Raw genomic sequence first — 13970 nt, 5'->3', positions numbered from 1 at the left:
CCATTCACATACAATGTCTATTTCATGATCTTAACGTCATTTATAACCCATTCCTGTCACAACACAACAACAATCATGATTCAATCCAAACTATTTCTCAAAATGGTACTATTCAACATTCATGACCCATTTTACCATACCTTTCTACAATCTATGTATTTCAACTCTCTAATACCTTAAGCAACATATAATTATCATGAGTCTTACCTTAGAATATTTCTTCTCCTTCCCGCCACCAAGGCTAGTCCATACGCATGAATATTTCCCATATAACTATTTATTTCCTTTATAATCGAATCTCGGTATTCCTTGTCCTCATCCCATGTCATTGATGTACTACCTCCTGGTTAGCTTTGTTGGTTCACTATCCTCTAGCTTGTCCTTGGTGATTGCTCAATTTTTCTTTTCTTCCTTTCTTCTTCTTTCCTCTCCTTTTGACCAGCCCATTAGTGTACCTTTCCTGCTTTCATCCTCAAACCTTCCTTGAGTTCCTTCCTCCCCTAGCGCCCCTCTCCATGTGTTATCTTATAGTATCGACCCTAAAGTTCGTGAAATATTCCTTTAAACGTGTAAATCCGTTCTATTCTTAAATCATCTTTTGGGGAAGCTTCTCCATTTCCGAGGCAACCATATCAGTATAACTACACATTTATCACTTTATATACCTCTCGAGAGCTTAAAATCTCTTAGTATCGTTGCAAGGCCTGATCATTCTTTCTCTTACTTCACATTCCTAGTTGTGGTTACTATCCTTTAGTCCCACTTATCAAAGTCTATTCCCTGACCCCACACATTCGTCTTTTATTCCATACTACCATCCTTTATCCCCTTTGCTTGCCTACCTTCGAATTTCTATCCAATTAATCCCTTCCCTTGTCCGTCATCTCTCTTGGAAGCTTCACTCACCCTCGTTTCTTATACTTTTCCCTTTTCTCAATACATTCTAATCTCTTTACTTTTTATATATTCACTTTCTCCTTTTCCTGATATTATCGCATTAAGGCTTTCCAACTCTAACCTGTAGTGAAATTAACATCAACTTACCTTGTAACATTTGTAACTTGAACTTCACTACCCTGTTCGGTTGATGCCGTCAGTATACCGCAACATCGGTTGCTGGGATACATATACCGGTTGGTACAGCCATATATGGGATGTCATACACATATATATATGTTTACTAACGCCTCGCTTACAATGTACTTCCCAATACTATTCAAACTCATCCTAATTCTACAGTTGTGATGCACTTTTTTTTTCGTCGGTCTAGTCCGCTTCATCCTTTGCAACCTTTTAGGGCTTCATATACCGGTTGGTACAACCACATATGGGATGTCATACACATATATATATGTTTACTAACGCCTCGCTTACAATGTACTTCCCAATACTATTCAAACTCATCCTAATTCTACAGTTGTGATGCACTTTTTTTTTCGTCGGTCTAGTCCGCTTCATCCTTTGCAACCTTTTAGGGTTTCTAACCACTCCGCATACTCCAATTTCCCTTAGGCTACTCAAGCTTCTCATCTGTCTCTTATGTCTGAATTTGTAGGACTCTTTATATACTTCCCAGGGGGTCACCCATCATAGTATTTCTCTCACCCCAGCACGCTTAACCTTGGAGTGCTAATGGGATCCGGTGCGTTAGTGCTGGTACGATCACATCTACCCTACTGCATGACCTTTATTGCATGACCTAGAACCAGTTGAAGTTCTAACGGGCCCCAATAAATTCTCGTAATGCATCTCCCTCCGGATTAAAAGGATCTCTTACTCTTCCGACAAAGCAAATGCTATTTTGGCCTTTGAAATCCTCAATAATCACCTTCAGTCTGCATGTATGACTACTTTTCATCCTAGCTTTCGAGATTCCCAATGGTGGCGAAAGCATCTTAATCGCAGTTACCTCCAAATACCTAAGTCACTGATCCCCTTTAGGATTTCCGCTCATCACTATTCAGTATTACCCTGAAGTAATTACATACGCACATAGGAAATTCCACTAAGAACTCGTATACCTATAGCCGATCGGTCCTTAGCCTGATCTGGAGGGCTATAGAGTGAAGTGTACTCCTCATCCTTGTTTTCCCACTGTCTACTAGTTTGGCCTAACATAATGCTGAAACATAGGTAAAATCTAGATGTGCCAAACTTTGTACTTCCTCAATTATGTCTTCGTCCACAGGAGTCGCGTGAACCCTTAAACGGGTCTTTGTCATATGATTTCTCAGTCGAGTCTCCTCCTACTAGAGCAACATTCTCCGATGGGTCCGTCTCAATGGAATAGCTGATGCTTTTTCTTATACCTCTTGACATCCTCGATCCCGAGTCGAGGGGTAATACAAGTCTCATGTCCCCCTTCGGAGCCTCACTTACGCTTCCATTAACTGAACTTATCCTCTTCTCCAATAAAATCCTGCAATTTAACAAGAATCGTACCAAGAACGAGCTTTCCCATCGTTGGCTCTACTGCACGATCTATGATCAGAAAGAAAGATGACATCCTAAATATCCCGCAGCTTCCTGTTTATAGATGTGGTGCACAACACATCGATAAACGAGACTCTACTAGACACGGTCTGTAGACACTCCGAGGATGAACTGCTCTGATACCACTTTGGTCACGACCCAAACCGATGGGCCATGACTAGTGCCTGAACTAGGCACCCGTATACGACCCGCTAGATATAATCCGACTGAAACTGAAAACAATATGGCACTCTGTAAACGCATGTTGTGAAATCAGCATGTCATACATCAGAAAGAACCTGTCTCCTGAGAAGTCACAGTTAACCAAAACATAACAAATATGCAAGCCGACAAGGCTGCCACTATACAAGAGGACATCCAAGACGAACTACATCGATATAGCTGACCAAACCGTATATACACAACCCACATATGTCTACAGACCTCTAAGAGTATAACAAAGTCTACGACAAAAGGATCTGTACCAAAATAACTCAAGCTCCGGAACAATGGAGCTCTCCAAGCGGCTAGGCAGAAGTCCTAAGCCGGAGGATCACCAAACTGAGTGTCTGTACCTGCGGGCATGAAACGCAGCCCCCGAAGAAAGGGGGTCAGTACGAATAGTGTACTGAGTATGTAAGGCATGAAATCAACAGATACATAAAATCCTGAAAAACATTTGAGGCGTGTCAATGAATGGGCAAAATAAATGTATCAGTATAGCTATATCAAAGAAACACATATATCCATAGAAATATTACAACAAAGGCCACAACGACACCCCCTATCAACTGTGCCATATATATACACATCATAGCAAAGGCCACAACGCAACCCCTGTCAACTGTGCCATATATATACACATCACAACAAAGGCCATAGCACACCCTCTGTCAACTGTGCCATATATATACACATCACAACAAAGGCCACAACACACCCCCTGTCAACTGTGCCATATATACACATCACAACAAAGGCCACAGCACACCCCCTGTCAACTGTGCCATATTTACACATCACAACAAAGGCCACAACACACCCCCTGTCAACTGTGCCATATATACACATCACAACAAAGGCCACAGCACACCTCTTGTAAACTATGTCATATATATACACATCACAAGGGCCACAGCATCACCCCCTGTCAACTGGGCTTTGTAATACACAACAAAGGTCACAGCATCACCCCCTGTCAACTGTGCCTTACATATACATGAAGAATGAAAATGAGTGCAGTGCATAATCAAAATGAAATAATAGAGCTCTCTGTAATGTCACAAAGTAGCCATATACATATATTATACTCATGGCATGCATAGGAGTTCAAATGAAAATTGTCGCTCTATCCCACCTTGGAGGAACAATTTATAAGGTCAGATGAACAACAATGAAATAAATCGAGGAAATCATGAAATAGCTTAACATTTTCACATCATCGTTGAAATCATATTTGAGACCTTTAAGTATAAAATCATCCTCAACGTAATCCTCATAAAAATATTCTCGTTCTTAACATCATAAGAAGCTTTAAGAGTCATAAACTTCTAGCTTTGAAATCAAGGAAGTTATGAAAACACTTATGGAATCATACAATGTTGCACCTCGGAAAATTTCCCATTGGAGCGCAAGTAAATGAACTAGTAATGCATGCAAATGGATGTGGACGATTAGAATGAGAAGCCTAAGAAATATGGAAAGTTGCAGATTTGAAATCTGCCCAGTGGTCTTAAAGTGCAAATACGGACCGTAAATTGGTATACGGTCCGTAAAATGGCAGTCGTAAATTGGCATGCAAGACTTCAACCTTCTGCCAGTCGAGCAAATGGTATAATACGACCTATAATACGGACCGTAAACTAATTTACGACCCGTAAACCATGGTCGTAAATCACCATGCAAGCAGCCCAAGTTTCTGATTCTGTTAAGGTTAAAGACGACCACGAGGGACGGTCCGTAAACTGCAATACGGGCCGTAAACCATGATTTACGACCACTGTTCACTTCAACACAGATTTGCAATTCATTAAATAAGAGGACCAAGACTTGTTTTATTTCATTTCCACATTACACACCTTCTCTCTAGAACATCTCTCTACATTTACTATACATGTTTTCAAGGATATTTAGTGATCAAAAACATTAAAACAAGTGAATCAAGAGTGAGGAAACCATCAAAGACCATCCAAGTCAAGAAATCCAAATGGAGGAAAACTAGGGTTTTGCTCAAAGTGGAGTATTATCAACTAAAGCTTGTTCTTACAACTTCTAAGGTAAGATTCATGATATTTACATGATGTTTAGGGTATTGGAGAATTAAAATACATGGATTGTAGAAAATACGGTAAGATGGGTTATGAATGATGAATAGTGACAACTTGAGGAATAGTTTGAATTGAATCATGAATGTTGTTGTGTTGTGATATGAACATGTTATAAATGGTATTAAGATCATGAACTAGACACTTTAGACGAATGGACGAAGGTGGGTGTTATGACCTTGAACATGGGTGAATTAGAAGCAAATTGAGAAATCTAGATAACGTGGATAATGTGAATGACTAATGGCCATTGTTATGATATTAATGAAGGTAGAAATGCTAACATTGGAAGGGGACGTGCAAGCGTAGAATAGTCCGACGAAAAGGTATGTAAGGCTAACCCTTCTTTCATAAGGCATGGTTCTTTGGCCAAATTTCTAAATCCTCTATACGAGTACGTTGTCTCCAAATGATTGATCCTCCGAGCTCATAAGCTCCCGATCCTCGATATGTACCGCGTTGTACTACGCTCCTCATATAACGAGTAAGCCTATAATTTAGAAGTAACGATAATGATGATGATAGCAATGATGATGATAATAATAATAATAATGCTAAAGGTGCCTACGGGCTATTAGATGTATGTGTGCCTATGAAGGGCTATAATGAAACCCCGAGCCTATGGTGCCGGGTAGAGTACATGTTTATATAGAATATATGTATATAGATCTGTATAGAGTATGTATACGAGTACGAAATGCGCGCACACCTCTGCAGATGGTACGAATAACCCTGAAGCCCTGGTAGGGCTAGGTAGATATGACCTTGAGCCTTGGTTGGCCAAGTATGTATGAAACACCGAACCTTCGTGGTCGTGTATGCTATGTATCTATGTATATATGTGTATTTGCTATGTATATGACATCATTAAGAGTACGGATATGTTATGTATATGAGATGTAAATGATTATGAGAGTAATTAAGTATGAATATGGATGTTTGAACGCGGATACGCAATAGATACGGAATGCCTCTATGGAAAGCAAGTAAGTGCCGCGATGATGATATTATAGTTTCCCCTCCTATGCCACTTCATATATTGTCTATGATGCTTCTATACTGATGTTGATCATGCTTTACATACCCAGTACATTCTTCGTACTGACGTCCTTTTGTTTGTGGACGCTGCGTCATGCCCGCAGGTGCACAGGGAGACAGACTTGATCCATAGCTGCTTATTCAGAGATTGCATAGCAGAGATCCATTTCCCTCGGAGCCATAGCTTTTGGGTACTTATTCTTTTGCATATATGATTATGGGCATAGCGGGGTCCTGTCCCGCTCATGTGATATGTTATACTCTTCTTAGAGGCTCGTAGTCACGTGTATATGTTTAGATATGTCTAGCCTTGTTGGCCCATGTTTTGTATATCATTTTGTCGGCCATGTTGGCCATGTACATTGATGTGGCATAAATGCCAATTGTGATATAATGGTGATGTCATCCAATGGGATTAGTATGACGAATGAATGGAAATATAAGTTAATTGCGTGGCTCACCTAAGTATAAGCATAAGTGTAAGTTAAAGGGGTGCCCGGGTGGACTAGCACCGGGTGCTCGTCGCGACCCCCTAGTCGGGTAGTGACAAAAGTGGTATTAGAGCGGTTCCGTCCTAGGGTGTGTCTACGAGCCGTGTCTAGTAGAGTCTTGGTTATGGGTGTGTTGCGCGCCACACTTATAAACAAGAAGCTGCGGACATTTTAGGAATAAATGACCTTCTTTCTTCATAAGAAATCGTGCGATAGAGCTATGATGTAAGAAATTCTTGTTCCTTAATCGTGTGTTGTGTATTTTAGAGATGCCTATAAAGAAAATGGCTACAGCAGCCCAAAAGGGCAAGACGGTGGCAGAAAAGCGTACTAAAAGAGCACCGCCACCAGTAGTAGAGGAAGGTGATTCCCAGAGTGCGGCTCAACCTCAGTCCTCCCAGATAGTGCATATTTCTGAGGAGCGTGAGGGAGCCTCAACCCCAGTTCCAGCACCTCCAGCCCCTCCACCAAATGCTTCGGGTCAAGATGTAAAAAAGGCCATTACTTTATTGACTCAATTGGTTGCGACCCAGGCTCAAAGGAAACGTTCAGGGCATGGTGATAGAGCTGTTAGTTAAAGGGCCCGTGACTTCATTACTTTAAACCCTCCGGAGTTCTTTGGGTCAAAGTCGGAGGAGGATCCCCAGGACTTTATTGATGGTATGCTAAGGACGCTCCGGTTGATACATACTTCAGACACCGAGTCGGTAGAGCTAGCATCATATAGATTGAGAGATGTCTCGATCCAGTGGTATACGGTATGGATGGCTTCACGGGGATCCAATGCACCTCCTCCGTTATGGCAAGAGTTTGTTGATGATTTTCTCTAACATTATATGCCTCCAGAAGTTCGGCGAGCTAGGGCCGATAAATTCTTGAACTTGAGGTAAGGTAGTATGAGTGCCTTAGAGTATAGCCTCTGCTTTAACTCCCTGGCTTGGTATGCTTCGGCCATGGTAGCGGATATGGGCGACCGGGTACACCGATTTGTAAAGGGCCTAGGGCCACATTTGATGGACAAATTCTTGACTGCATCCCTTCAGAACGGTATGGATATTGCACGCATTCAGGCGCATGCTCAGAACTTAGAGGAAAGCCTACAGCAGCGGAGAAGTGAACGTGACCAGGATAGGGGACATAGCAAGAGGGCCAGATCTTCGGGCCCAATGAGTGAGTCCAGAGGCGGACACAGGCAGCAGTTCCCTAGACATTCAGGATATTCTATGACCAGTGCACCTCCATGGTTTTCAGGCCAGAGCCTTGACAGATCTACCCATCCCGGGCCAAGTCAGAGTTATTCGGGCTCCCAGTTTAGAGGTGATTCAGGCCAGTCAAGGCCACCTATACCACGATGTTCCCAGTGTGGGAAGTCGCATTGGGGTCAATGCCGGTTGGGTTCAGATGTTTACTATTCATGTGGTCGACCATGCCATATTATACGTGATTGCCCCTCAGTACATGGTAGAGGTAGGACCCAGCCATCAGGGTCGGTAGCCGGGTCTTCGGCATCTGTACGCCCTACGGGGCCAGGTTAACATGCGCCAGTCGGCCATGGTAGAGGTAGAGGCAGAGCTCCCAGTTCCACCGGTCCTCAGCACCGTATTTATGCTTTGGCTGGACGCCAAGATCTCAAGTCTTCTCCTGACGTGGTCACAGGTATATTGTCTATATTCTCTCATGATGTATATGGTTTGATTGATCCGGTCTCCACATTATCATATGTTACTCCTTATATTGCGGGTCAATTTATAGTCGAGCCGGAGTCGATCGAACCTTTTGAGGTGTCTACACCCGTGGGTGAATCGGTGATAGCTAGCCGAGTATATAGAGATTGTATAGTTACGATTTGTAACCGTCGTACCATGATTGATTTGCATGAGCTAGAAATGGTAGATTTTGATGTTACTATGAGCATGGATTGGTTGGCTTCTTGTTATGCCAATGTTGATTGTAGAATGAAAATGGTTTGTTTCCAGTTTCCCGGAGAACCAGTCCTAGAATGGAAAGGGAATACAGCGTCACCAAAATGTAGGTTTATTTCCTATCTAAAGGCAAGGAAGATGATCACAAAAGGGTGCATTTATCACCTTGTGCGGGTCCAAGATATAGAAGCTGAGTCGCCGACTCTTTAGTCAGTTCCAGTGGTGAATGAATTTCCGGATGTATTCCCGGAAGAGCTTCCAGGCCTTCCTCCCGAGCGGGAGATCGATTTTGCCATTGATGTGTTGCCAGACACTAAGCCCATATCTATTCCTCCATATAGAATGGCACCCGCAGAATTGAAAGAGTTAAAGGAGCAATTGAGAGACTTGCTGGATAAGGGCTTCATTAGGCCTAGTTCATCCCCGTGGGGAGCACCCGTATTGTTTGTCCGGAAGAAAGATGGCTCTTTGAGAATGTGCATTAATTATCGACAGTTGAATAAAGTAACGGTTAAGAATAAATATCCTCTTCCAAGGATCGATGACTTATTTGATCAATTGCAAGGCGCCAAATGGTTTTTAAAGATTGATTTGAGGTCCGGGTATCATCAAGTGAGAGTTGGAAAGAAAGACATCCTTAAGACAGCTTTTAGGACAAGATATGGTCATTTTGAATTTCGGGTGATGTCATTTGCGCTAACGAACGCGCCGGCGGTATTCATGGATTTGATGAATAATGTATTCAGGCCCTTCCTAGATTTATTTGTGATTGTATTTATCGCTGACATCTTGGTGTATTCTAGGTCCGAGGTAGAACATGCAGATCATTTGCGTATTGTCCTTGGAGTTCTTCGAGCTCGAGAGTTGTTTGCAAAGTTTTCTAAATGTGAGTTTTTGTTGAACTCGGTATCATTTCTGGGCCATATTGTTACCGCCGATGGTATTCGAGTGGATAGCCAAAAGATTGAGGCCGTAAAGACTTGGCCAAGGCCTACGACTCCTACCGAGGTTCGTAGCTTTTTGGGCTTAGGAGGTTATTACAGGAGGTTCGTTGAAGGTTTTTCTTCTATTTCTGCACCACTCACAAAGCTGACCCAGAAATCGGAAAAGTTTCAATGGACAGACGCTTGCGAACGTAGTTTCCAAGAGTTGAAAGATAGATTGACTTCCACCCCAGTCTTAACACTTCCAGAGGGATTGGAAGGATATGTTGTTTATTGCGATGCTTCAGGCATCGGGCTAGGATGTGTACTGATGCAACATGGCAAAGTGATTGCGTATGCTTCAAGGTAATTGCGGAAACATGAGAAGAATTACCCTACCCATGACTTAGAATTGGCTGCAGTGGTCCATGCATTAAAAATATGGAGACATTACTTATATGGCGTCCATGTGGATATCTATACAGATCATAAGAGTCTTCAATATATCTTAAAGCAGAAGGAGTTGAATATGAGGCAACGACGATGGTTGGAGTTGCTAAAAGATTATGATGTTGATATCTTGTATCACCCCGGAAAGGCGAATGTTGTAGCTGATGCTCTCAGCCACTGATCTATGGGAAGTTTATGTGATGTACGACCGGAGAAGAGAGAGATGGCCCGTGAGCTTCAGCAATTAGCCAGCCTAGGAGTCCGAGTAGTAGACTCAGGTAGCAAGGGAACTATTATTCAGAATTCTACAGTTTCGTCGCTAGTAGCAGAAGTGAAGGAGCGACAATATGAGGATCCCATGCTAATGCAGTACAGAGATACACTCCCTCAGAAAAAGGAGTCATCATTCGACATTTCAGGAGACGGAGTTCTCCGATGTAGAGGTAGATTATGTGTTCCTGATGTGGCAAGTCTACGCCACCAGATACTGAGAGAAGCTCATTGTTCCCGTTACTCCGTTCACCCCGGAGCGACGAAGATGTATCATGATCTTAAGTCTATTTATTGGTGGAATGGAATGAAGAAAGATGTAGCAGAATTAGTGGCTCAATGTCCCAATTGTCAGCAAGTGAAAATAGAGCACCAAAAATCGGGCGGATTGCTACAAGCTATGGAAATCCCAACTTGGAAGTGGGAAGTGATTAATATTGATTTCATTACATGCTTACCCCGTTCTCAACGTAAGTATGACTCCATATGGGTGATTGTGGATAGACTCACTAAATCAGCTCATTTCTTACCAGTCAAAACGACCTATGTGGTAGAAGACTATGCAAGGCTTTACCTTAAAGAGATAGTGAGACTCCACGGCGTCCCAGTATCTATTATTTCTGATAGAGGGACTCAGTTTATAGCCAAGTTTTGGAGGTCTTTCCAAGAGGGTTTAGGGACCCGAGTTAGCCTTAGCACGACATTTCACCCACAGACTGATGGGCAAGCTGAACGCACTATACAAACCCTTGATGATATGTTACGAGCATATATGATAGACTTTGGAGGAAATTGGGATGATCATTTGCCACTCATTGAATTTTCTTATAATAATAGTTATCATTCTAGCGTTCAAATGGCACCGTATGAGGCTTTATATGGACGGAAGTGTAGATCCCCAATCGGGTGGTTTGAAATAGGAGAGGCTCAGTTGATAGGGCCAGACTTAGTCCAGCAGGCCATAGAGAAAGTCAAACTCATAAAAGATCGGTTGTTAGCGGCTCAAAGTCGTCAGAAGTCCTATACAGATAATCGTCGAAGGCACTTAGAGTTCCAAATTAAAGATTGGGTATTCTTGAAAGTGTCGCCAATGAAGGGCGTCATGAGATTTGGCAAAAAGGGGAAGCTTAGTCCCCGGTATATAGGGCCTTATGAGATTGTGCGGAAGGTAGGCAAAGTGGCCGATGAGTTAGATTTACCTCCAGATTTGGAGTCAATCCATCCAGTCTTCCATGTCTCGATGCTTCGAAAATGTGTGGGGGATGCCACTAGGATCGTGCCAATAGATGATGTGCAAGTGACGGAAAGGTTAACTTATGATGAAATACCCATTGCCATATTAGATAGGAAAGTACGGAGGCTTAGGAACAAAGAAGTGGCCACAGTTAAAGTTCTGTGGAGAAATAACAACCGAGAGGAAATGACGTGGGAAGCGGAAGAAAGTATGCGATCAAAATACCCACATTTATTTCAGCCCTTGGAAGAAGTCCAAGATGAGACGTCAAGATCGTAAGGTATGTATGCTTTCCTTTTATGCTTTTGGGTCGTGTGTGACCAAATTTCTATGCTATTGTGTTTTGGCCCTGTGAGGCATCGATATTATGGGTTGTTGTGGCAGGATGGTAGTGCCATGTTATAGGGGAAACTCTGGCGAAATTTTTATAGAATCCCCGAAGATTTTAACATTCGAGGACGAATGTTCTTAAGGGGGGAAGAATGTTGCACCTCGGAAAATTTCCCATTGGAGCGCAAGTAAATGAACTAGTAATGCATGCAAATGGATGTGGACGATTAGAATGAGAAGCCTAAGAAATATGGAAAGTTGCAGACTTTAAATCTTCCCAGTGGCCGTAAAGTGCAAATACGGACCGTAAATTGGTATACGGTCCGTAAACTGGCAGTCATAAATTGGCATGCAAGACTTCAACCTTCTGCCAGTCAAGGAAATGGTATAATACGACCTGGAATACGGACCGTAAAGTAATTTACGGCCCGTAAACCATGGTCGTAAATCACCATGCAAGCAGCCCAGGTTTCTGATTCTGTTAAGGATAAAGACGACCACGAGGGACGGTCCGTAAATTGCAATACGGGCCGTAAACCATGATTTACAACCACTGTTCACTTCAACACAGATTTGCAATTCATTAAATAAGAGGATCAAGACTTGTTTTATTCCATTTCCACATTACACACCTTCTCTCTAGAACATCTCTCTACATTTACTATACAAGTTTTCAAGGATATTTAGTGATCAACAACATTAAAACAAGTGAATCAAGAGTGAGGAAACCATCAAAGACCATCCAAGTCAAGAAATCCAAATGGAGAAAAACTAGGGTTTTGCTCAAAGTGGAGTATTATCAACTAAAGCTTGTTCCTACAACTCCTACGTCCTTTTGTTTGTGGATGTTGCGTCATGCCCGCAGGTGCACAGGGAGACAGACTTGATCCATAGCTGCTTATTCAGAGATTGCATAGCAGAGCTCCATTTCTCTCGGAGCCATAGCTTTTGGGTACTTATTGTTTTGCATATATGATTATGGGCATAGCGGGGTCCTGTCCCGCTCATGTGATATGTTATACTCTTCTTAGAGGCTTGTAGTCACGTGTATATGTTTAGATATGTCTGGCCTTGTCGGCCCATGTTTTGTATATCATTTTGTCGGCCACGTTGGCCATGTACATTGATGTGGCATAAATGCCAATTGTGATATAATGGTGATGTCGTCCAATGGGATTAGTATGACGAATGAATGGAAATATAGGTTAATTGCGTGGTTCACCTAAGTATAAGCATAAGTGTAAGTAAAAGGGATGCCCGGGTGGGCTAGCACCGGGTGCTCATCGCGGCCCCCTAGTCGGGTCGTGACATACAATAGGAATCATGCCTTTGAAAGAAAAGGATGAGCCTTAACATACCTGTTCAGCCTCCAATTATCTGCACTTATTCGTCCGAGCTTGCAAGTCTACATTTAAGAGGATTCACACAATCGTTAGACTCATCGTAGTATATTTGTGCTAAGCTCTCAAGTCAAACTATTTTATATTCTCCTGAAAATCGGGCAACATCTCCCCTGTTTATATGCCTAGCCCGAAATCTCAATTCAGCAACCAACAACAACAACAACAATACCAACATCAATAACATCATTTCCAACACCAATATGTACCATAAAACAGTCCACACGCTGTTTTGCAGCTTCAATAACTAACCAACTTACTACACAATTATTTAACGACTTTGTCTCCGTAAATAAGCCTTAAATAATACAAAAAGGGAAAGATTCATACGTTTTTTCTTGTTAAGACAGCAATATCTTCAATATCCACGCTAAAATTCACCGCAAAACAATACTAGAATCACAACCATGCGTTACCTGCACTTAAACCACTACTCCGCGACTTAAAAATTCCTCACTTTTGATTTCCAATTTCTGGAATTTTCTAGGACAATCTGATGAAAAAAGGGGTTATTACCCTTTATATAGGGTCAAATTCGGGTCGGGTTCACTGTAGCACGCGTTTCTACTCTGTCAGCCGAATTTGTAACGTCCAAAATTCTCTACTCCGATGTCCTATCGATGAACGATTTATTGCGTTAGAAACTTGACTCGACGAACTTAATTTTAGGCTTTTGTTCACTTCAAAACACTTCATATGCAAAGAGATATTCGTCCCCCAAGTTGGACAAAACATTTCACACAAAACTTCACCATCCTTTCTCCAAAGTCGTACTACTCCATTTCTTCCACTCATTTCCTTATAAAACCTTCCGGTATACCTTATATACATCATTCACTCATTAAATATACTTAGTAATGCTTCCTCCTTACATTCCAAAGTGGTTTTACTTAACCTTAACTCAACGTATTTATGTTTCAAATTTGATAAGTGCTTCTTCGAAGATACGGGGTATAACAGATTCGCTGAGAGTGTGTACTTGCAAGGAAAGAAGAACTAATGAGATGTTAAATATAGAATAATGGGATAACACCCTAAGGGGGGGGGGGGGAGATGAGACAAACAAGTATTGGACCAGAAGTAGGCCTTGCAAAAAGATGGAAATATGGCAATAAA

The sequence above is a fragment of the Lycium barbarum genome, chromosome 1, assembly GCF_019175385.1.
Source record: "Lycium barbarum isolate Lr01 chromosome 1, ASM1917538v2, whole genome shotgun sequence".
In the NCBI taxonomy this organism is placed as follows: domain Eukaryota; kingdom Viridiplantae; phylum Streptophyta; class Magnoliopsida; order Solanales; family Solanaceae; genus Lycium; species Lycium barbarum.
The sequence above is the reverse complement of the archived record's forward strand: the minus strand, read 5'-3'. Positions refer to the sequence as shown.